At 29.8% G+C, this 24,979-nt stretch overlaps 1 protein-coding gene across 5 annotated transcripts in view; it reads left to right on the top strand.

Annotated features, from left to right (window-relative positions):
• Positions 1–24,979, top strand: part of LOC107438138 (uncharacterized) — a 114,404-nt gene that overhangs the window by 11,072 nt on the left and 78,353 nt on the right. For 3 of the 5 annotated variants that reach the window (XM_071188228.2, XM_016050338.5, XM_016050341.5), the window contains exon 2: positions 18,269–18,312. The exons of the other annotated variants lie outside the window; for them this stretch is intronic. The gene's annotated coding sequence lies outside the window, so the exon portion shown is untranslated. The remainder of the gene's footprint in view (positions 1–18,268; positions 18,313–24,979) is intronic. 5 annotated transcript variants of the gene reach the window in all.

Below are 24,979 nucleotides of genomic sequence, written 5' to 3'. Positions count from 1 at the left end.
ATCATTACGGTACAAATATAAGAGACCTCAATTGACAAAAAGACCCAAATCGGATAATCCTCCTGGTTCAAATTAAATATTTGTTATAGAAAATATTAATGCCTAGTTTTCTTCTATTGCCCCTTAAATAAAAAAGAGATTTAAATTCTTAAGTTTATAGTTTGGACTCCTTTCGGACTCAATTGAACAAAATGGCCTTACTTTACGACATTTATTATTTCGGAGTAGATTTTTAAAAATTGATCGCATTTACTAAGATTTTTCGAAATCGGTGCGAGTAACAATTTAGTATAATGAGCACAATTTGGTACCAATAAAAAAAAAAGACTGAGCCTGGACAGGCATTATAATATAGATAGTTCAAATCTGACACTACAAATTAAGAAAACCAAAATTGGGCAATCACTCAGGTACGTGAAATAAATATTAATGATGAATTTTCCTATATTCAAACATTTGAAAGCAATTTTTAAAAGAATTTTTTTTTCTAGAGAAAGCATTTTTCTCCTTATGTTTCCTCTTTACCCTCTTGTAGCTAAATTTAGTGCAAATCGATACTATTTTTCTTCTAACCGCTCTTTTTAGATCGAAATAAAAATCGTTATTTTTTTGTTCTCGGATAAAAGTATCATTAAGAATTATCCTGTCAGCTGACTCTTTCTCCCATTACAAATTAAGAGATAATGTAAGAACGGTAACTCCATTTTTCATTCAATTGAAACAATAATTAGTTGAGATAGCAGCGCTACATATTCACTGCAGTTTATCATTAAATGCCATTTCTTATAGAACATTTATTTAAATATAACTTAATCTTGGAAAGATTTAGTTCCCCCTATGCCGTGCATTTTTTTAGTAATAATTATTATATTTTTATTTTTTAGTTTAAAAAAGTATTAATGCCTTTCAAAAGTTTGAAAAATAATTTTATTTACAAAGGTCAATAAGTATTTTTTAAATGTTTTCCTTGTTTTGTTATGATATAATTGTATTAGAGGATTTTGTTTTCTCTAAACCGGCTTAATGATAATTTTTTTTTAAAAAAAACTTATATTTCTCAATAAATTCGAATTTGAACTAGTTTTTAAACCTTTTTATTGTTTACTTTTTCCCATGTCTGTTTCCTGTCATCATATTTTATAAAAATATAGATTTCTTATTTTATTTAAAAAATTTGTGTACAGATATTTATTTTTTAATTATCTTCATTCCGCAATATGCTCAATATAAAAGAAAGTATCATTGGTTTAATTTAGCAAAGCTGAAAAAAAAAACATTTCATATGGTAATAAAACCATTTCAACATAAAATATTTTTTATTTACCGAAGGATTAAAATTTTTTAGGATGAATTTTAAGCAATCAAATTGAAAATATTAAAACTGTTTTTAACGACGAATGATTAGTTTTAAAGCATTAAAAAGCATTGTTCAAGCAATCGCATATTTTAAAATTTTGAAGTGTTTTCTTCGTAACAATTTGTAAGTAAATTTTAGCAAAACTGACTCAATATTGCTTAACTTTAGATTTTAAAGATAAACAAGCTATTTTTAATTTTTAAAATGACATCAAAATTCTGTTGAATGGAATTCTTTTAAACTCGGGAACTTTTGAATTTCGTGATTATATTTAAAATCGACACACTCAGTTCAAAAATAATAACAAAAATTTGTTTCCTTCAGCAAAATTTATTTTCATATTTCTCTTATGAAATTCATGATTTACTCTTAAAAATTTTAATTTAAGTAGTAAAAGACAATTAAAATGACAGATTTCGCACTTTTCCTTTCGGGTGTCTCATAACTATAAACAAAATCATTTTTTTTTTCATTTGATAGACACTTTTGTAACATTGTATATATATTTATACATATCTTTTTTTTAGAGTTTTGAACAAAACGTATCTCCGTGCGTCATCAGGTCAGGTCGGAGTTAGGGGCCGTTCAAAAAGTACGTACATCCCGAAGGGGGGGGAGGGGATTTGCTATTATGTACGGTTTTGTACGATGGGGAGGGGGGGAGGTATTATACAAAGTACGTACTTTATAAACATACACCAAATTTAAATTTGACTTTATCCTACACACTTCTTAAGTAAATATTTAATTTTATTTAAAACATAATTATTTTAATTTTTATGAAAAAGGGGGGTAGACTAATAAAATGTACGTACTCTAAGGGGGGGGAGTAAGACCTTATGTACGGTAATGTACGAAGGGGGGGGAGGGGTTTAAAATTTCTCCATTTTTGTGTACGTACTTTTTGAACGGCCCCTTAAAAAATATAATATCATGAAAAACCTTTTTCGTTTCTTTGCGTGTTGAAAAATGATTTCTAAACAAGTTATCTCACATATAATTTGTTACTTCGCATGCATGTAACAATGCATTATTGTTTGATTTGGTATTTTTTTTTTTAATAATATGAAAAAGAAACCGAAAAATAACGGATTTTAGTAACTGAGTATAAATCTTCAATTATCTCTTGACTTTTAGGGTAAGTTATTCTAACTAGCTAATTCAGTTTTACTATTTCCAAAAATAAAGTAAAGGGAGAATTTGAAGTTTTTTTTTTTTTCGTAGAACGGCGGCTATAATTTTTTCCCTAAATAAAACGTAAACTTTTATGCAACGAATTGGAATTTTCTTTCATTTCCGTGACTAAAATGTAAAAGTGTAGCAACCGTTTTTCCAAAGCTGTTTATTCAATTTGCCTTCAAGTTCATTCTCATTCACTTTATGTTTAATATATAGATACTTTTATTTCATAATTCATATCGCGTAGGTTTTATAAATTTTTTTAAACGTGGAATGTAGGTTGCTTTTAAACTTCTTTTAATATGCATTTATGTTATCTTGTTTCCAAGCGAAGGGTTAAAACTTAGCAGCATATGAATGAAGTTAAAAACAACGTGAAAAAAAAGTACAGATAAAATTACAAAATCAGGCAAATGGTCGTTTTGTTTTTACAATGAAATTTCTTTTTCAGCGTGGACGCACAATGAATAAAATCAAAATGTTAGTTATAAAAAATTTTCGCCTACCCCATACAGTTATGTTTTTTAATTATTTATATATATTTATTTTTCTTAGTTTTAAAAGTATTAATAATTTTCAAAAGTCTGAAAAATATTGTTCTTTGCGAAGATCAATAAGTATTTTATCGTTAAAATGTTTGTCATGTATTTTCACGTTCTAATTTATTAGTTATTTTATTTTTTGCATGTGTAGTTCCCTTTTCAAAAATGATTCTGACTTCATTTTTTCTATTTAAATTTTAATCTGAGCTAGCATTTTAATAACATAGGTAGAAAGGGCACGGGAAAACAGAAATTAAATTCAACTATTGGTGAGAAATTACTAAAATTACTTATCAGATTTTGCGATTTCTGACAAATGCAATAATGAATCAATGCTCAAACAAATTATGAATATTGCTTTAAAAAATTCACTACTTCTAAGATAAGCGAAAAAACGGATAGCCCCACCCCAACGTTTCGAATAAATAAAATAAAAAATCGCCTACGCCTTGATTTTTTTTCCCTCAAGGGTTTACTGTACACACCCTCTTGTTGCTATTGTAGAACACGTTTTGTTTGACAGAATCAAGAATTTGTTGTTATCTGTTTAATAACAAAAGATATCAACAGAGAAAGTAAGGCTTTTAATATCTTGTAGGTTTTGGACTAAGTCTTTTAGCGACACAATCTTGGCAACTCTTTTAGTTGCGCAATATATAATAACTTGTTCTCAAGTATGTAGTATATCGTTTCTGCTTTTGTTTTACATTTTTGACCCTATTCCATTTTAAGGCTAAATTAACTAAATTATTTTCCGTTTTAAAAAAAAAATTACACATTGCGAGTTTTGTAATTTACCCTGCTTGAATACAGGTTGATTTAAACGGTAGAAAAATCGCTTTTGTTTATATACTTTGACCTTTTTCTTTTGGAGACTAAAAATACTAAGAAAAAAATACTTTTAAATTTTAATATTTATTTTAAAATGCATCGCACTTGCTGAAAAACTCTTCAACTGAAAGACTCGCTACTGAAAATCTCCTATTAAATCATTATTTCCCTTAATATCATTTGATACAATAACAGTACGTTAAATTTAAAGATTAAAAAAAAAAAAAAAATCTTTGATTTCTACAAAATTAAACTTTTGGTATTTTAACTGCGAGTTCTGATGGAACGTGGGAATTATTAGAAGTAATAAATCATCTAGTTTATATCTATTTTTATGAATATATTTATTTTTTTGAGAAAAGTAACGTTCTGTGGGAACAAATTAACTGAATGTTCGGTTTAAGAAGTTAAATAGCTATTAAAAGAAAGGGGGGGGGGACTCAGTGAAACAAACTTGGTGAGAAGATAATCTGGTTTTGACATCGCTCGTCACGGTGCTGCTAATGTTTCGATTTTTTTCTACATTCTGTCAAGCGGAATTATTATGTCAAATTAGATAGTGAAGTAAATGAAAGTGCAGCACAGATTATACGTTATTGCTTGAAATTATCCAACGTAATTAACTAAAAAAGATTTCTACGAAATATGACAGATTGATAAAAAAAAAAGTAGTTTGCTGTTTTTCTAAATGCAAAATGAATGTTTTGATTATTCTGTTTGTGAATATTTTTCTTTTTGTCTTATATTCACAGTTTTTAAGAGTTGTAATTTGTATTCGATGTTTTTTTTTTTAATAGTTAGAAATTAATATATAGTTTTTGGGAGTTTTTTTTTCTGGTGGAAAAAAAAAGTCTCATCATCTCAAACCTATATTCTGTGTCTATTTTGTTTTCTGATCTTTACAACATCAAAAAATGAAATTTTTGAACTTCTATTTCGCATGCCTCAAGTGTATATAACAGGTTTAATTATTTTTTGCATTTTTTTGTTTTCGATCGTAAGGTTTAAATGAATCTACAATTTTGTTAGTAGTAACCTGTTACAATTTACGTTTTCTTTGACTGCTAAGTCCTAAAATGTGCATTAGCAATCATAATCCATGTCTCTATAAATAACCTGAAATTTTAAAATGTGCATTAGCAATCATAATCCATGTCTCTATAAATTACCTGAAATTTTAAAATGTGCATTAGCAATCATAATCCATGTCTCTATAAATTACCTGAAATTTTTTTAAAATAAATATACGAGAAATTAAATTTAGATTTGTAATATTCCTACTAACCAATTTAAAATAACGTAGAAACAATGAATTTTATTAGGGCATATATTTTAAAAATTGATTTAAGCAGCGTTGTTGGTTTAAACCAATGTAGTTTCACCCACGGTTAAAATCAGTTTCTTTTAAACAGTCCATTTAAAAAATAAATAAATAAAACGAACCTTTAAAATAAAATGGACCCTCACTAATTCAATGTTTTCAAAATTAGTTCATTCATGTAATTATTGAAGGAGTATCTCAATTTTTACTTTTTAACGATACATAGCGTTAGCTACAATAAATTGGAAGGAAGTGGTTTCAGTTTGAAATATACCTAAATTTTATATTTTTCAATTTGACTTTTTTGTTACTAGGGTAAACAAATTTGTATTGTGGGGATGCTACAATATTTTTAAATTGTAATTTTTATATTACAGTGATCTCTCACTTATGCACCACCTCTTTTATGCACCTTTTTCATTTATACGACGATTTTTATAGGTCCCAGTACATTAGATAGGAAAATAATGATAAACATCCTTCGTTTATGCGTCGCTCTAAAAATAAATTTTTCACTTATGCGCCGAAATTTTAGGCTAGTATTTTGATTTTTTAATCCTTTAAATACTTTTTCTTTAAAAAAAAAAATGTTTTAAATTAAAAATGAAGCAAATGAGCAATCCTTGTTACAGATAAAAAGAAATATATGTTGTTAGATCCTATTGAATTTGCTTCCCCCTGTGACCTTTTCATTTTTGCTGTTTCTGGAAAGGCATTCTTTGTAAAATTTTGAATAGGGTGTCTTATCTGTTACACCAACAACAATGAAAGCTCATTCATCTTTTAGAAAATGACCATTCCTCTTGTCCAGAGGTTAGTTTTACTCCCATGCTGTTTTCGAGAAAAAAAAGGCACCTGGAATACGAAAGATGAAAGAGACCGCGATCACTTATTTGCAGTCAGATGGACATTATGAGTACATAAAAGGAGGTGATCTGCTTAGTGAGGGAAATAATTGAACAACTTATTGTGCAGCATATTATGACGTCAAGTACTTTTCTTAGAAATTTATCATGTGATGTTTCAACCCTCCCATAAAACTCAAATTTTTTGTGAAGAACTGTTCATTTATATCTAATTAAAACTTGTGAATGATGAGAACGTGGTGGATGATACTGACGAGATGATGAAGTTCCTCCAAATCACACAGCAGTATTGAAAGCTTTAGACACTATTCCTGACTATTTACAATTTAATTTTGCTTCTGAAACTCCCCCTTATCCCATTTATACGAACTGGAAAAAACTGTTTTTGAATAACGTCGGCAAAAACAAATACAAACATGTATTAAGATTATTTTTTAAGAAGATAAATTGTCTTAAGGTATGTTAAATTTTTTCTTTGTATAATTATAGTAAATACCAAAACAGTATAAATATTAACATTAAATCTTTAGAAACATATTTATTCATATTGTCACCGCAATTTACGTTGCGTTTTAGAATTTTGAAGATTTTCATTTATGCGCCTCTTTCACTTATGCGCCTTTTTCTCTTGGCCCCTTACACCGGTGCATAAGTGAGAGTTCACATATTTTTTTTAAAAAAAAAGACTGTTTAAGAAAGAATATTCAAAATTCATTTAAAATATTTTTAAGTATTTTTTCTTATTTATTTAATGGTGCTGTACGTCAATAAGAATATTGTTATATTTCAAGTTCTATTTAGGTAAAAAAAAATGACAAAAAGTAATGTTCTTTGTTTTTCTAACTGTTAAAACTAAACCTTTGCTAATTTATGTGTTTATATTTATTCAGCTATGTGTTTGTTTCCTTTTCACAATTCTCTCAATTTTAAAATTTAGAAAAATGTCTTTGTCACTTGCTCCTATAAATTAAAATTTATTTTAATTAATTAAAAAAAAGAAATTTTGATCCGACTAATTAATTGATACAAAATGTATACTGCTAAATGTAAATAATGCTGAAATATGAAACACTGGCTATCAAGGGCAGAGCCGGATTATACCTTTCGTAGGCCCTAGGCACAGAGCCGGATTATACCTTTCGTAGGCCCTAGGCATAGTCGTTTTTGGGCCCTCCCCTCCTTCCCCCACTCCTCCCCTCTCTTCAAAATATATGCTAAAATTTTCTTGCATATTTTTCTTTACATTTTTATTAATATGGATTTTAATTTACGAATTTGTTTATTGAACTCTATCTGCAATACCTACATACTGCCGATATTGCAGTTGATATCGATAATACCATTATGATTAGTTCGATCGATAACTATGTAAACACTTCACGTCAACAATACAACAACAAACCAGCAAAGAAAACAGTGAAATTGATAGTGAGATTAATTACAAGAAATATTTATACAGTAGAGAACCAATTATCTGGGATGCTCGGGACCATCGCTATCGCGGATGTCTGAATTTCCCAGTTTTCTGGATCGACCAAAAAGTGTCATTAATCGATGTTTTATCGAACCCGAATTACAAGGAAATTACACAAAAATTTGTAAGAATCTGAGATTAAACTAAAAGCGCAAAATTTGGTGAAAATTTACTCATCCGATTTAGAGAAAAACTTTGTAGATGAATTTTTACTATTTTCAAATTTATATGAACATAAATCTGCACAAGAAATGTTGAAGGCTCAAATTAAAGATAAACTTGTGAATACTTTTCCTAACGTTCACATTGCATTAAGAATATATTTGTCGATTCTTGGATCAAATGCAGAAGGAGAAAGATCTTTCTCCAGATTAAAATTTATAAAAAATTATTTGCGTTCAACAATGAATCAAGATCATTTGGCATCGCTCGCACTTATGTCTATTGAATACGACATTTTGCGTAGTTTGGAATTCGACAGCATAATACAAGATTTCGTTGAATCCAAAAATCGCAAAAAAGTAATATATTGGATCATAAGATTCTGCAAAATAATTTATTACCGAAAAGTATTATATTTTTATTTGTATCTTCATAATTTTGTGCAAAATACACTTGTTGTTTTTAAAGCTAAATTATTTTTGTCAACAAATTTTTTTCTCCCAAGTTTTTCGTAGGCCCCTGAATTTCGTAGGCCCTAGGCACGTGCCTAGTGTGCCTATAGGTTAATCCGGCCCTGATCAAGGGTGAAACTTATTTTTTCCCCCGCTTAGATATTAAATGCTTATTTGCATGCTAAAAATAATAAAAACGTAAAGTATATATTATTTACGTAAAATAATAAAAAAGTATACATACGTAAAGTAATAAATAAGTTTATTTAAAATCTTAAATAATACTTTTTTGTTATATTTGCGTAACAAAGGTATGTACTTTTAAATTCTTTATTCAAAATACTATAATCAATAATTAAAGATACCTATAAAATGTTTAATAGTTTAATTGCTTTGAATTTGGGGCTTTTAATTATTTATTTAACCTCTTTTTTTTGAATAAACCAAAAAAAAGAACCTGGTTTTAACGAAAAAACTTATTTTTGGTATTTTTCCAATCCCTGAATTTAAATGTAGCACAACTCTTTGTCTTATTAAATAAAAATTTAAAATGGAAATATTATTAAGGAGATAAATGACTGAAATGAAGACTATATATTTGTTACTTGAAAACTCAGTATTTTTCTTTTCAGCAATATTTGCATTTGTATCAATTGTAAGAATATTTGCCATAGCACATTTTCATATCGATTTTTCATATGTAGCCCCAGGAATTGAGTTGCAAATGTGATTGGGACAAAAGACCAGGACCGTCAAAATCACGGTTACGGTCATATCTCAACTTGAAAGTATATCTATAATGTTCTATGAATAATAGCTCTCTATCATATGGAAAAGCCTGAGGCTTTGAAAGCTCTGGGATTTCCCCACCTCTCTTCAACTTTATAAATGAGTTTGCCCGTTTTTATCATTTCTGTCCTTCATTTTTTTTTTTTTCAAATTTAAGTGCAGATTAGAAAATTTTGATATGTTATGCTCTTTTAATCTAAAGTATTTTTCATTTTTTGCTATTTTTTCAACTTATGACTGTATTTTATTTACAAAAAATATTTCTGAGGACTTAAAATTTATAAATAATGAATGCATTTTGATATTAGTATTTGCAGATAACTGGTTAAATTTTCTAATTATTATAGTTGACTTGAAACGACGGAAGCCATGAGATTGGTTCAACGATTCTAAGTTGTTATTAATGTACAATGACAAAACATATCGATTAATTTTAGTCATTTGTACTAATTAACTATTACTATAAAGTGAGATTCGTAATTTAATACCACTAATTAGTTCTAATTTTACTTTTCATTTGAGGTTTTCTTTTATCTAATTCAAATACGGATCAGGAAGCCTGTACGAGAACTAGTCTTATACGATGCGTAGAAGTTAACTTATTGTCTAAGTTTTATAAAAAATAAAATTCTTCTAGACTAATTGTTTGAAATCTAATTCGAGGGATACACTTCAAATGAGAAAACAGATTTCGTAACATGTTTAACTACCACATATTAGTAAATGGTTTTAAAATAAAAAAATTTCTCGTATTGTTCGAATTATTTTGTTTCCTAAGGGTGATTAATATTTTAGGATATCAGTATATAAATTTAGAAATGTATGTTCTATTTCGAAGTGTTGAGTGATCACCACTACTAATTTATCACGAAGATTTATTGATTGTATCCGTGTACGAATTCGAGACAGAATCTGAGTTCATGAACTCTTACCTAAAAAAATCTAAACACTTCTTCAAAACACATTTTGAATACCGAAGAATTTCTGATTTGGCATATTGTTATTGTGGATTATCAGAACTTGTGAAGCAATCCATCGCACAGCCATTTCCTATTACGAGAAATAAAACCCGATAAAAATAATTCGTGACATTGTGAGTGTATTTACGATAACCCTATCAAACAGTTGCACACAATGCATTGAATATCTTTATGCATCAAATAGTTACTTTCAAAACATAGCGATACATAACCAGATTCGGTTGATCTGCCAAAGGCAATGCTCCTCAACTTCAATTTCAAGAATCGTCGTAGGAAATATTTCTGGTGTCGTAGTGAGGAAAAACGATTTGCTTATTCGTCCATCGAAAAGTGACTTGAATAGTTGAGGATTTTCTTAATGACTTTGAGTGAAAATACTATGAATGATCACCATTTACTCAGACTTGCTTAATTTTCATCGCAATTGCGAAGACCTAATTTGTAATGGATCATTTTCGAAGAAAATCTTCGCTTGTTAAGTCAGTGAACTTTCACGAATCAATTTTTATTCACTATCCGAGTACTAGTTTGAATTCTCAAAACTTAAGTAATTTGGATCTAGAATTGTTTTGGCATTAGTAGTATTAAATCATGTTTGCAGGTAGGTGCCCTCTTATATTTTTTCATTTCTGAAAATTTTAAGTTTATATTTGATAGTTTCACTTTCCTTAAAAGTTTAAAATCTTGAATTGAATAAAAATGCTAACATAAGCTTCTAAATGTCTTCCCTATAGACACATATGGGCATAATTACTTTTGTGCTTTGAATACTTTTATCTGATCTTTTTTTTTAGTATGTGTGTAAAATAAATTAAAAATTATAATTGCATAATTGAAAAAGTGTGCTTGCATATTATATTTTGAAAACTAGTTTAATTTTTGAAGGAAAATGGTTGCGCAATTAAATAACCAGCTTCATTTCATATTAAAATTTGAAGAAAAATAAATGATCCCCAAAAGATGTAAGTTTCTTAGAAACTGAAACCAGAACATTCAAAATTTATTTTACTTTTGAGCAACTTATAATCTTTAGGGATCATTTATTTCTCTTCAAAATTTAATTTTGACAGTGTATTCTTTTTTATTGTTTAGAACAAAGAAAGATTAAAAGAATATTTTACTAATAGAATCCAACCGTCAACTTGTACTAAAGAACAATAGAGAATCGAGCAAAAATGACGAAAATTGCATCATATTTGCAGAAAGGCCAACTGTTCCGGATCCGACAAAATATTTTTAAAAAACAGTAGAGAATTAAAAACTAAATTTTGCAGATTTTTGATTAATTTTTCCTGCTTTTTAAAAAGTTCTACACAAATCTGCGTATTACGTAAGTCTTTCAATTATTTAGAAGTAGTGGCCAATAAAAATCCTATAAATCGAATTTACAAATAAAGAACCACACATTAAAGGACTACCACACGGGTATCCAAATTTCAGTCTCAACAGTTGATAAAGCGATTATCATAATTTGGAATGAGCCATATCGATTTTAATAACAGGCGAGTTAACGCATAAATAGGCCACCAACTCCAACAATTCCAGAAGATTTGTGGAGGGTAAAACGATAGACCCTCATGCTGGAATTCTACCTTTTCCATTAAGTCCCGAGCCTCCAGGAGAAAACCTTTTATGTTTTAAAATTTCCACAGTTTATACTACTGTAATCTCTCCGAAAAGCATTTCCAGAATATTGTATTAACTTATTATGGATAATAAGGGCATTCTCTTGAATACTTTTGGAACTCGAATCAACATTAGTTAACTGACGTATTGCTTGAACAAGTATGGTTTGTACTGCTCCTGTGATCAAATGAAGAGCCTGCTTTAGGATGGTCTCCAATTTGTCTACGATGGTATTATTAGATGGCTGTGATTAGAATTTCATTAAATATAAAATAAAGGGTTGTATAAACATTCTATAGTTGGTAAGCACGGTAGACCTCATTTACTTCCAGCCAGTCTTTTTATAAGAGAAAATCGTTTTTGCGTATTAGAACCTACATGCTTTGCATAATAATTCCAGGTAGGACAAGAGCCAAGAACACATCCTAGATATGTAGTAAAATTAATTCGTGGTACTTCATAACCTTTGTAAACTAAATCACCATTAAAAGTTTTTCTGTTTATAGTAAAGAATTGCAAATTCTCTGTATTTGCAACTATTCCATTGTCATCGCACCACAAATTTAAGCGGTAAAAAGCTCTATTAAGAATATCTTTTAGGCTCACATGTTTCCTCTTAGCAGCTGCTGCCCACATACTCAGATCATCTGCATACAAGGCTGTTTTGAGACTGTCACGGGATTCAAGTAAAAAAGGAAAGTAATTTTTATAAATATTAAAAAAATGTAACTGAATGCTTCTCCTTTGGACAGACCAGTTTCCATTAGTTTTAATTACCTTAAAAAATCCATACCGTAAAAAATTCTGCCCAAGAAAAGCTTGATCTATTGCAGCATATGTCCTCCAACTCCGACATTTGCCAATTTTTAATCATTTTCAATATTCGAACGTCATTATATGCAGATTTAAAATTAACAAAGGAAGCAAAAACAGTTTCTCTTGTCTTTAATATTTTGGCTAAGGAATGCTACATCCTAGCAGGGGCGCATCAATGACCCGTCTTGTCCAATTCATCGGTTGAGCGGAGTCTGAGGATACCCAAGAGATGGTGACTTATGCCCGGGGCAAGATGACGCCAGAGGAAATTCTGGTGGAGGTCCGCAGCGGTTCTGGCAAAAGATTCATCGAACCATCTAGAAGCTAAATAGGTTAATCCTTATAACTAAACAAATTATTAAACTTTTGCTTACGGCTGGTGCAATATGTCGACCAAAATGGCATAATCATGCTAAGTGCCGTAAGCAAAAGATTAATGAAACAATTAAATACTCCATAATATTAACTTTCCGATGAGACAAGATCTTCCATGCATACTTATAGATTCTTTCCCATCTGTCCAAAAAAAAAAAAGCGTTTCCCGTGTCCGAGAAAATGCGCTATGCTACGCTCAAAATTTGTTTAAGTAAAAAGAAGTTTCTCTTGTACAACGAATGTGAAAACTCCGTCATGCATGCCCTGTTTCCAAATCCAATATGAAGGTAGTGAAGCTCAATAGAACAAAAGTATAACAACCCATGCATAAAATTCTGAACAGATTCAAAGGGTTACGGAATTGGAATTGTAGTTTTCTTGTGTTTCCCCTTCCTCAATATTAATCCGCACTCAAAATTATTCCAGCCTCGAAAAACTGTTACGGATCTTAAAGTTGGAATGTTTTTGGAAGCCATCTTAATTACTTTTAAGTGAAAGGTAATGCATTTTTTTAAAATGTGGTTTCCTTTTAAATATTTTGTAACAAAAAATTGGTTATTTTTTAAAACTTGTGTTTGACGAATTCAACAATTATTAACTACGAACACCTTAATATCGAAACAAAAATACTACTCCATCAAATTTTTTAAATCAACTTAGAAAATAGCTATTGTTTAACAATATATTTTTTATGTAGAAATAGTAGTTTAGGTATGGTTTTGATACAATTTCTTGCATAGTAAACTTTATTTTCAATTCATTATAAAAATATCAAACACACTTTTAAAGTATGAGAAAGATAACCTTCTTTGACGAAACGTATGATATTTGTGTTTCGTGCAAAAAAAGAAAAAAAACGGTAGTCGTCACTCTTGTGGATTTTTTTTTCTTTTTAAAGTTTTATGCTTATTCTAAACAATAACAGCCTTTTACCTTTTCAATGAATTTTTTTATCACGCCATCTTACACAACTGTTTACTTTTATAATTCTTAAAAACAATATAAACACAACTTTATACTGTCTTGCGTTTTTTTTAATTATTGTATATTTCCCTGAAGAAAAGTATAGTCAAACTATAAGATAAGGCAGAGGACATTGTCCCTTCGCCTTTGAGACCAGACAGATCAAAAATCACAATTTTTTCTACAATTAAAGTTAATTACATTTTTTAAATAACGAATTCGATACAAATATGTTACTAATGGTTTGTGACAAAATTTCTCATTGAATGCGGTTGATTAATCAGATCAAAATTGGTTTAATTTTTAATTAAAAAAATTTTTTTCTCTGATTCAATTTCATTCTTAAAAATAAGTTTCGCGCTGCAAAAAGGAAAAATTTCAAACTGCCATATTTCAGATTTCTCAAAATCAAATTTTATTTTTAAAGTAACTTAAATGAAGCCGAGACTATCAATTCATCTGTACATACATCACAACTAACTATAAGTCTTTGAGCAATTCTTCGAATGAGATTAGAATTATTGCAGGTAAATGTTTTTGTTCAAGACAAATTTTCTTCTTATAAAAGTGACACGCGTTCTCTGATAATTGATTTCAAATTTTCAATGTCTTGCTGAAAAATAAAATACTGATTCGTAATTGTTTCATGTTGTGCTTTTAATACTAGGAAAACTTTTATATATCATGTTATATACAGCACACTAAAAATTAGGAAGTTGTAAACAGTTTCGATTAATAATTTCATTTTAACACTCTAGAACGACATTCTTTAATTGCGTTTTTCTTGTACTTCATTATACTTATGTAGTTTACGAAAAAGGCATTTTTTGGGGGTTTCTTTTCAAGTGATAACGTTAATGTTCTTCTGAACAATAGGAATTGCCTTCGCATAATGTGTTTTTGCAATTCCTTTTTCTATGCTTTGAAAGCATGGAACACTTTTTTACTTTATAACCTTGATTACAAATATTGTATTGTGCTATTTTTTTCATTGCGAACTAGCTTTTGGGTAATGCTGTTACCGAGACCTTACTGACCGGTCATTCATACCGCACCTTTTCATTTACTGCTATGGTTCACCAACTCTTTAGGAGATAGAGCTTTCCAATGACCATTCTTTGGTGTTATAAGCTCCACAACGGTTATTCTCTGATGTTACCTGTGCATTATGACGTGGATTATCAGAATTAGTTTTCCTTGTTATTTGTTTTCATTTAAACATCTCATCTAAAGATCCCTTTGAAATGATCGGCTTAACTTAACTAGTTGGTGATCTGGATTGCATTGTCTTGAAAGATTTAGTCCTATTGAGGGTGTTGTTCATCCAGATAGTTGGGACAACGGTTTGTAACTAACGGTTTCAAAAGAATTTTTTGAAATGCAAGAATTAAATTTTAAAATGATGCTTGTAAGTTCAAACAAAAGTTGAACTTAAAAACTGGGTTTTGAAATGATGCGTATGGAAATTACGATATGACATGGGGGGGCAAGCGAGACATAGTATACCTAAGTACCAAATGGTCACTCATTAACAATGTGTATGTTTTCAGTGATGGATATTTTCTCATAAAAATCATCCGGCTGTGACATTAGTGAAATTTTGATTATTTTCAGCTGCACAAAGTAGATTATAGCTTTTTAGATTTTTTTTTTTAAATATTTTTTTACATATGTAATTTTGAGGAATAATCACGGAGATGCTAACTTGCTCCGGACAGCGGATAAATATTTTCGAGTGGTAGTTTTTTAATGTACGATTCTTGGTTTAGTAAATTTGATTTATAGGGTTTTAACTCACCACTGCTTCTAAATACACTGGTTATCATAAATTAAGGAAAATTCACAAAAATCGCGATAACTCAAGAAATTACACATGGAATTTTATGAAACTTACCCACAATATACAACACATAGTAAGGTATTAAACAACATAAAAAGAAATTATCAGACATTAATAGTAGTATAGAAATTAGCACATGTATAAAATAAACAAATTGGAAGTATCGGTTTGCAATAGAAAAAGTACCTTTAATATGGAATATGATTGCCTCTAGAAGCAATACAGCACAAACAGCGATGTGTGATGCTTTCAATTATGCGGTCTATCAGTTCAATAGGAAGTGAGAGCCATTGCTCTTGTAAAGCAGTTGCAAGCGTGGCAAGGGTCTGAGGGGGCGGATTGATGGCAGATACACGCCTCCCTAGAGCATCCCAAACGTGCTCGATAGGATTCAAGTCCGGGGATCGAGCTGGCCACTCCATGCGAGTAATTGTTTCCTGTTGAAGATAATCATCAACAATGCGAGCTCTGTGTGGTCTTGCATTATCGTCCTGTAACAGGAAGCAATCACCAATTGCCCCGGCATATGGGCGCACATAAGCATCAAGGATGTTGTCTCGATAAACCTGAGCATTCACGGTTCCCCTTGGAAAGACATGGAGGTATGTGCGCCCTCCTAAGGATATGCCTCCCCAAACACAGACACTGCCTCTTCCGTATGCATCTCTTTCACGGATGTTTGATGGATGATAACGGGTCCCAGGTTCTCTCCATATCAAATAACGTCTACTGTCACTTTCTAGACTAAACCTGGACTCATCCGTAAAGAGAACAGGCCTCCATTGATCTGACGTCCAGTGGACATGTTGTCGGGCCCACTGCAAACGGTCTCTCCTATGGCGTGATGTGAGCGGCACGCAAATGGCTGGTCGTCTCGCATACAGACCACCTTCGTGGAGCCTTCTGCGCACAGTTGACGTTGACACCAACCTTCCGGTGGCTGCAGCAAGAGAGGATCTAAGATGTGTCGGAGTAGCGGTTCTATTCCTGCGTGCACTTAATGTCAAATATCGGTCATCGGCACTGGTCGTAACAGTTGGCCGTCCTTGACTGAACCTCCTAGATGCCGAATCTGTGGTTTGAAATTGCCTCCAAAGTCTATGAACCACAGATGGACTCACATTTAGCCATCTGGCCACTTCTGATTGACTCTGCCCTGCCTCTAGTCTCCCGATGGCTCTCCATCGTAGTTCTTCAGGCAAATGATGCCTAGAGGTCATTATTACGAATTGGCTATCTCAGATTTTCAATGTCGCAATCACAGTAAAATTTGTGTGCTTTCTCTCAAACTTGGACTTTTATGCTCCAGGCAGATGACGTAAGCCGAGTGCAGCGCCACTAATTTGCATATTGCAATTTTACTCAGCTACTCTTAGTGGACAACATATGCAAATTTTGCACGGTTTGGCTTACTTTTGAAAGAGTTATCGCTATTTTTGTGATTTTTCCTTAATTTATGATAACCAGTGTAATCAAAACGCTTATATGATACGCTATTTTGTTGCTATTAAGCCTTGTTGAGCGTTTTTAAAAGTCAAGAAAGGTAACCAAAGTTGACAGCAGATTCAAAAGAGCCGAATTTTCTAATTAGCTTAAGACACATATATTTCAATAAATATTTAATTGTAGTATTTCCATTATGCCGCGCTGCTTTGTTTGCCATAAATTAAGAGAGTATAAATTGTATATTTTTAATTCATAGTCTAAAAGTTGAATTATTAGTTACCCTGATTTAATTAGTTATCTAAAGGTAAAATAAGTAAAATTTAGACTTTAAATTTTCACCTGTAACGTCTTCATTTAATTTCTTGAAAAAAAAAACTTGTTGCTTCTGATTGCTACTGAGTGACCCGTCTCTATAATTTTTCCAAAGAAAATATAATTTAATGTTTCTGATACAGGGGCTTATACACACCTGGAAAAATTAAAAAGTGATAATAATAATAATTTTTTTTATATTATTATTTGTATCTACCAGAATATTTATTTTCTCTAAATATATATAGATCCGAAATCGGCAGATTTAAAATTTTATTTCGATAATGGAAGCTAATATTAAAAAATGTTTAGTTTCTTTATTACAAAATTGATACCAATTATTAATACACATATAATACAATATATGTACAAACCCTGTTGTAACAAATATAATTTTTCAGCCATGTGAGTAAGCCACGCATATAATTAGATGAAACCGTATTTTTCACTAGCTTGTTTTTCATTGCTAATCTTAAGAGAGAATTTTTGTATTGCGTCTATGTTACAGTCATCAATCCCAAAATATTTTGTAGTATTTTGTATTGTTTTAAATTGTCTGTTTACAGTTATAAATGCTGAAATATTTGGAAACATTGTCTGTTATATGAACAAAACATCGTGTTCAAAACACATTTGTTTTTCTTCAGAAACAAGAATTCTTTCTTTTAATACATTATTTTGCCTTGATTCTGCATTCAAAGAATATCTTTCTAAACACGTTTAGTTTCTTATTAAATTTTCAGAAATTTTAAATTATTCAGAAATTTTAAATTCAATTCAGAAATTTTGAATAATTAATTTCGAAATTTTGTATTGCTAAATTGCAGTTTTAAAAAAACTTTATGAATAGCTTTCTTAATTATGAATCTAGTACTTGTACTATAATAAGCAAAATCCGGCTTGCAATTTTTCTTATGTCGAATTATTCTCTTCACAGGAAAATCTGGAAACTATCTCTACCGAAGACTTTTGAAACTACTGGTATGTATATTTAAAAACATTTTTTATTTTTAAATATTCCCAATAGCTTTCAAGATTTTGATAATTACAAATGACCCAGGTAATGTGATATTTTTATTTTATTATTTCAGTTTGGATATGAGTGACATTATGTATACTTATAAATATAAGTTAATTATCTGGTATGTAGGTTTATTAGGTTGTTAAAAAGTGACAACTATTTAGATGGAAAGTAACATTTCGAATATAAAATGTAAGATCGCTTTTTTCATTTTTGAACAAGGAATTTTCACATATTAATATTTTGCTCCATTTTTCTCATTATCAGTACAGAGAAGAACACATTAGAGACGGATAAAACAGTTATGAATAACTATTACAAACTCATAAGTTATATTAATAGCATATTATTCTAGGAAAAGATGCGAATTATATGCTTTCTTATAAATGCTGTGAGTTCTTAACAATACCTAACGAATGAGTCATCGAAAAGCTGTCGTAACAGCTTATTTCTCAGGTTGTATAAATAAAAGTTTTTGTAAGAATACCATATAAGCAAAACATTTGAACCTAAACGTGAGCACGTTTCACAGGCGATATTTTCCGAATTATTGAGGGCATTGAGATGTAAGCAAATGTTCACTTTCAGCCGTAATTATAAGTTACGACTGTACCCTATTATTTGGGTATAGTCGTTGCTTTCGGAAAAATGTTGTTCATCTGACTGATGAATTATTGTTCAAGATTCATTTAGTCCTGCATCTGTAACCTGTTCTTGATAACTAAACATTAATCTAATAGGCTACCGACTATTGAGATTTCTAGATGTTACCGTAAAACATCTTCCAAGATTGCGAATGTTAAATATTGTTTATTGTTTAGTAAACCTTTATTACGTGATTTTGAGACAATTGAAGTGAAAAAATAGACGTGTTTTTAATTCTGAGGCGAATGATTAATATCAGCGTAATACTGATTTTGATTTAATCCGTGGTAAATAACTGGTTAATAAGTTTTTATAATTGTATAAACTTTTTACGAAACGTTAAATGGCACCCTTTTTAGCTTCGAAAACTTCACATCACTGAAAAAGAATTCATTATTTTTGTTCAAAAAGTGCAATTTATCCTCTGGCAAATTTAATATGAATTTTTTATTGCCTAGTTGAATAAAAGGCTAGCAAATATTTTTTATTGTTTCTTGGAGGCTATGCTTAACTGAAAATATTAATAAAAAAAGATTGCTTAGGGAGAAAATAGCTATATACTGTTATTTAAAAATATAGCTTGTTACATTATGGCTTTAATCTGTATATTTTGAATTAATTGGAAAGTTTCTGCCTTAACTTTGACAATAAGATTTCTCACTTACCATACATAGCAAGTGAATGTTTTTATGCGTACGAAAATTCGATCATATGCCTAAATACTAGCGATCCAAAGCGAAACAATATATTTTCAGAAGAAAAATATATTTGCCTTATTGAAACAATAAGAGCTTACTCAACTAGTGTTATATTTTCAATTTTGAGGCCTACTTCCATGTTAACTTTATTAAAACAAGAGTTCTGCAATTTTTTCAAAACTTGTACCATTAGTGTTTAATTCTTTTGACAAAGAAAATGAAACAAGTCACACCCTTAAGGGCTTTACACTTGAAGCAAAACTATAGTTTTAAACTATATCTACTATCTTGCCTTAGGGCATTACCTGGGCTTTAAAACGAACAAAAAACTTAAATAAATTTATTAAACTTTCTTTAAAAATTGACGAAATCTTTTATCCTAGACAAAAAGTGTCGAAATTATTGAAAAATTCTCAATTTTAGTAGCAAACGCGAAGCTCTTTCTCCAAGGAAAATAATAATAATAAAAAAAGCCAGAGTTTAAGACTTGAGGCAAAGCTTTATTTTTGCACTACATCTTGCCGTCAAGAATTATCTGAGAACTGCGATTAAATAACTTAAATATTAAAAACAATATTCCATTTAAAAAAAAATCGCAAATTTGGCTCGATATTTCCACATAGATGTAAACTATCAATGTTTATGAGCCCAGATAATGGATAACTTTTAAAATAATAAACACAAATACTGAACTTTCTTCATATTAACTGAGCGCTGGTCATGAATTACTGGTTTAAAATCATGAACTATGCTAGCGTCAATTCGCGTGAGCCTTTGCAAAACAACCATTTCAAGAAGAATTTATGATCCCTTTGAATTAAGAAAGATTTTTAAGGTCTATACGCATTTTATTATCCCATGAAATTCTAAAAAGAAAATTAAACATTTTTTTGAGGAACAACTTTTTTTTAATTGCTATTATGAAAAAATGAACTTTAAACTGTTTCCTCTTTTGCATATACGCAAGATAATTCAATGTTTTTCTATTTTTATAATTTCTTTTTATAATTCTATTATTACATTTCATATTAATATAAAATAAAATTGCTCAATTGAATATCCATCTTATTCAGTAATTAAAGGTTAAAAAATCTCTTTGTTTCAATATTCAATTTCAGTTCTTTTTCTTCAACTAATTCTCATACCTCGCTATTTGCACTGTTCTATTGTTAGGACAATGTTATGTTTTAATGTCTATTAAATTCAGGTACAACATGAAAACCAAATATATAATTAATTTTCATAATTTATCCGAGACACCTGGATTGAAATCTTTTGTCTTCTAATAATCGTTTTTTCTCTTTTTATCTGTTTAACCCTGTCGATAGGATTTTCTAAAAGTTTAATGGCAGAGGGTTCATCTTTTGTAGAACATGTTCTTCCGTTTAGTTCACGCTTAAGCGCTCACCAGCTGATCCATAAAGATCAGTCTGATACTTTTGTGCTGAAGAACACTTGTTTTATTTGCAATTTGCTTTTTTTGTTTTGATATATTGGTGTGATGGTTCACTTGGTAATATAATGTGTGTGATTTTTTCTGCTTTTCTTTTTGCAATTTTTTTATTGCAGGTAAGCATTTCTTTGGTTAAAAAATGATTATTTTGCCGATGCATTGAGTGTTGTTACTTAACACGTTGAATGCCAAGTTAATTTTACATGGCTTGCCCGTCTGGCCAAAATGATTTTTTCAGTATCTTTTGCATCGATTTCTTCAAACCATTTTAGTAACGATAATATTAAAAAAATTAAAAGCATTAAAAATTTACTCGAATTATGTGTTTCTAATAATCTTGGCTTCACCGGTCACGGGTGACCTCCGTGGCACTACGAACAAACTCAGTGACGGTCATCAGTGACCCCCATGGCATTCAACGTGTAAAACGAAAGCTTATTCTAGTATAGACTTATGCAGACATTTTTTTTATCTTCATACTATAGTACTACCTTTATGTTTCTTTGTGAACTACGTGCGATTGATGTGTTTATTTATTGAAGTTTGTACCGAAGTAAAAGTGATAAAAAGTTTAATTCTAAAAAAATGTACAACTTTGTTGAGGCTTAGTATCTATGTTAAACCACAACCTATAGATTAGTATTTAGTATAATTGTCACGTTTTATGAAGTTAAAAAAAGATGAAAACTAGATTGCTCGTGTTTCTAGGGTTCATAAAATATGTAACCGTTACATTATTTATACTTTACTGTGTACATAAACTAAGCAATTCAAAAGTGTTACAAAACACTTTTCGATGCTTATTTTTCTTTTAATACACACTATATTTATAATCACTATATGTTAAAAATATTAAGTTAAAATGTCCGTTTTTAGAAACTTTTCACTAAATTCTCTCACTTAAAATCTTTCTCTGAAACTTTCCAAGCTTGAAAAGATTATTATTACGTTAATTTGAAAAATAATTTAGAAAAATAAAAATGTGCTAAAATTTCTCGAATGTTTATTTTTTTTTTCCCCGCAAATGAAAGTTATAAGTTAATTTTTTTTTTTAAATTAATGAGATTTCGCGGATAAATATCTTATTTAACTATGAAACCTGAATATATTTGCTAAATTTTTAAATTTTGCAGATCTCAATAAATGAAAGTACTTAGTGCCAATCTTAAATATTCTCAGAGTAGGTACCTAGTGCATTTGGCAGCAGACAATAGATGGTAACATTAAAGAGCCTATCTCTTAACTTTATATTAAAACTCCAATAATACGAGCGCTATGACACAAATAGTTGAAATGAATATTACGGATTTATAGATATCACAATTTGGAAGCTTTCGGATAAGAATTAAAAGCAAGGCAATAATCTTTAATTCTCTTTGTCAATGTATAAACTTAAATCTAGTTTGTCGTTTAGAAGCCACTCAACTAATTAAATATTGTAGATTGTAATACTCTTATTTTGTTTTTTGTGAAATCCGTAAAACTAATAAGAGATCATACTTTTTTTGATGTTTATCTTTTTCCTTTACTGGGGAAATCACCTTGAATTACCTTTGTAAAGGTGGTGCAATGAACCGAAAGAACAGTTATAAGAATGGTAAGCATTGTGCAAACTCCTTATCTTATTAGGCGGCGCACGTATCTAAACGCCTTGCTTTTATCCCACAACGTTGTTCTTTTATGTCCCATGATAATTATCATCAACCTTTCTCTTTTTATTTTTAGAGATTGTCTCTTCACATCTCATTGTATGGTCATTAAAGAATGACACATATAAAGGTTTTTATCTTAAATACTGCGGTGGTTTATGGATTTCCTTGGTGATGATTTTGATGTCATATTTCGGGTGACATAGTTTCTTTTCACAGAAACGAGTTGCATTGAAATACAATGAGGTTTATTTTGACTTAATTTTGGAGTTCTGAAAATCAGAGTAATTGAACCATTGTTGCTCGCCGTAGGCGCTTTAAAAATAAGTCTTATTTGTTTGTTTAGAAAAGCTGTTGAGCATTATTTCTCTGGAAAAAAATTAACTCAATTAGAAATTTCAGAATTGGAAAATTGGTTCGTGGGTATGGCAATCACGATGAATTTGTAATAAGACATTGCACTTAAGTCAATGTATTAATTCTCTTACAAAAACCTATTTAAGTTGTAAATTTAGAAGATTTCTTTTTATCTACTTATTTTACTTGTTGACAAACAGTAAGTATAATGGCTTTGAAGGTTTCATTAACTGTTTTAAAGTAGATGTCATTATGTTTTGCATAATTTTTATCTGGTTTTATCTCTGTCTACGGTCGAGTGAGTGACTTATATTTGTTTGTAAATAGAGCCTTGTATTTTTAAACAATTTTTTTCAAAGAATTACATAAATCACAAAATAAATCAAAAATAAGATTCTTTTCTAGAATTACCTTCTCATTTATACGAAGTTATTTTAAAAAAAATTTTCAATGTCAAAAACTTTCAAGGAAGTATCATCTAATATACGAGTAGAAGTATACTAATCTTATACAAATGTAGTATAAAAAAAAGTCATGTGTTTTTAGATACTTATATCTTGTAAAAAATTATGTCAATTAAAGGGTTTTGCTTACTAGAGAGAATGCTTTGTATCTTCTGATAACACTTCAGGTTTCGTATTTAAATACATGATATGGCCAGCCAGGTCTGTAAATAAGACTTTTAATTGGAAAAAGGTGTTTTATAAGCAGCTGTTTCTAAATTCTTTAAAATGATCACTTAGAACCGTTTTCAAATGTCGCTAAATATGGTTCAACTAAATAGGGCAGTATCATGGAGTGTTAGAAATTTTGGAGCAAAACTTTAATGTCGCTGAAACTTTAATATGTTGCTTAGTTGAATCATATTATCGCAATTTTTAAACTTGATTACTGTTGAGAGTAGTTTCACTTTCACACAGAACTAAATATGCACACATGTTGGATTGATCAGTATTGACGTAAAGCATGCCGGTTGGCTTACTGAAATCAGAGAGGGAATTTCGGATTATTCTCTGTATTTTTGTCTCTTTATATGTGCGTGTTCCTTATTAAATGGTTTTGTTTACCTTTGTTACTTTATTCCTCTTTGACCTGCTATAATTACATCGGGTAGATGTATACTTATTTGCCCATAGAGATAAGTTTGATCTGGCCACCCGCAACGATTGAATCGATTCTATTGTCCAACTGGATTGGAAATTAATTAATTTAACATATTGAGGTTGGATTAAATTTGCTCCTTACTTTGGTTTTAACATAAAGCGTGTTTTAGCATCATTTTTTATTGCAATCGCAACATTTTTCGCATGAAAAGTTCTAATTAAATAATGAAATAGAAACAACCTAAATTAAAAATAAATAAATAAAAAGAAAGATGCAAAAAGACTTTGTTACAATATAACATTTTCCGCCGACAGTTTAAAAGAATATTTTTAATTAATATTTTTTTCCGATGTCTGATATTTGGTGCGATTTGTCCAACTTTTGGCGATGTTATTTTAAAATTGCACTGATGCTAATTTTCCTGGGTTTTCTGGAAGATTTTTATATTTAAAGAGTTAGAAAAATTTATGATTTAATATTTCATTCTAGGATTTATAAATTTTAGTAGAATTTTGATCATCACTACTTTTAAATAACTTAAACTTACATATAAATGCATAGTAATCATAAGATGTTGTGTTTAAAAGACTGTTAAAATCTCTAAAAAATATTTCTGTCTATAATTGTAGTTTAAATTTCATTTCACTACCATTTGAAAAAATCCTTTATTGCACAAGTTGATGTACAATTGTATGTGCAGGAGTTTTAATATTATTCGATA

Source organism: Parasteatoda tepidariorum, chromosome 12 (assembly GCF_982258835.1).
Source record: "Parasteatoda tepidariorum strain Cologne lab strain chromosome 12, Ptep-v5.0, whole genome shotgun sequence".
Classification (NCBI taxonomy): domain Eukaryota; kingdom Metazoa; phylum Arthropoda; class Arachnida; order Araneae; family Theridiidae; genus Parasteatoda; species Parasteatoda tepidariorum.
Note: the sequence above shows the minus strand (reverse complement) of the source record. Positions and strands in the feature narration are given on the sequence as shown.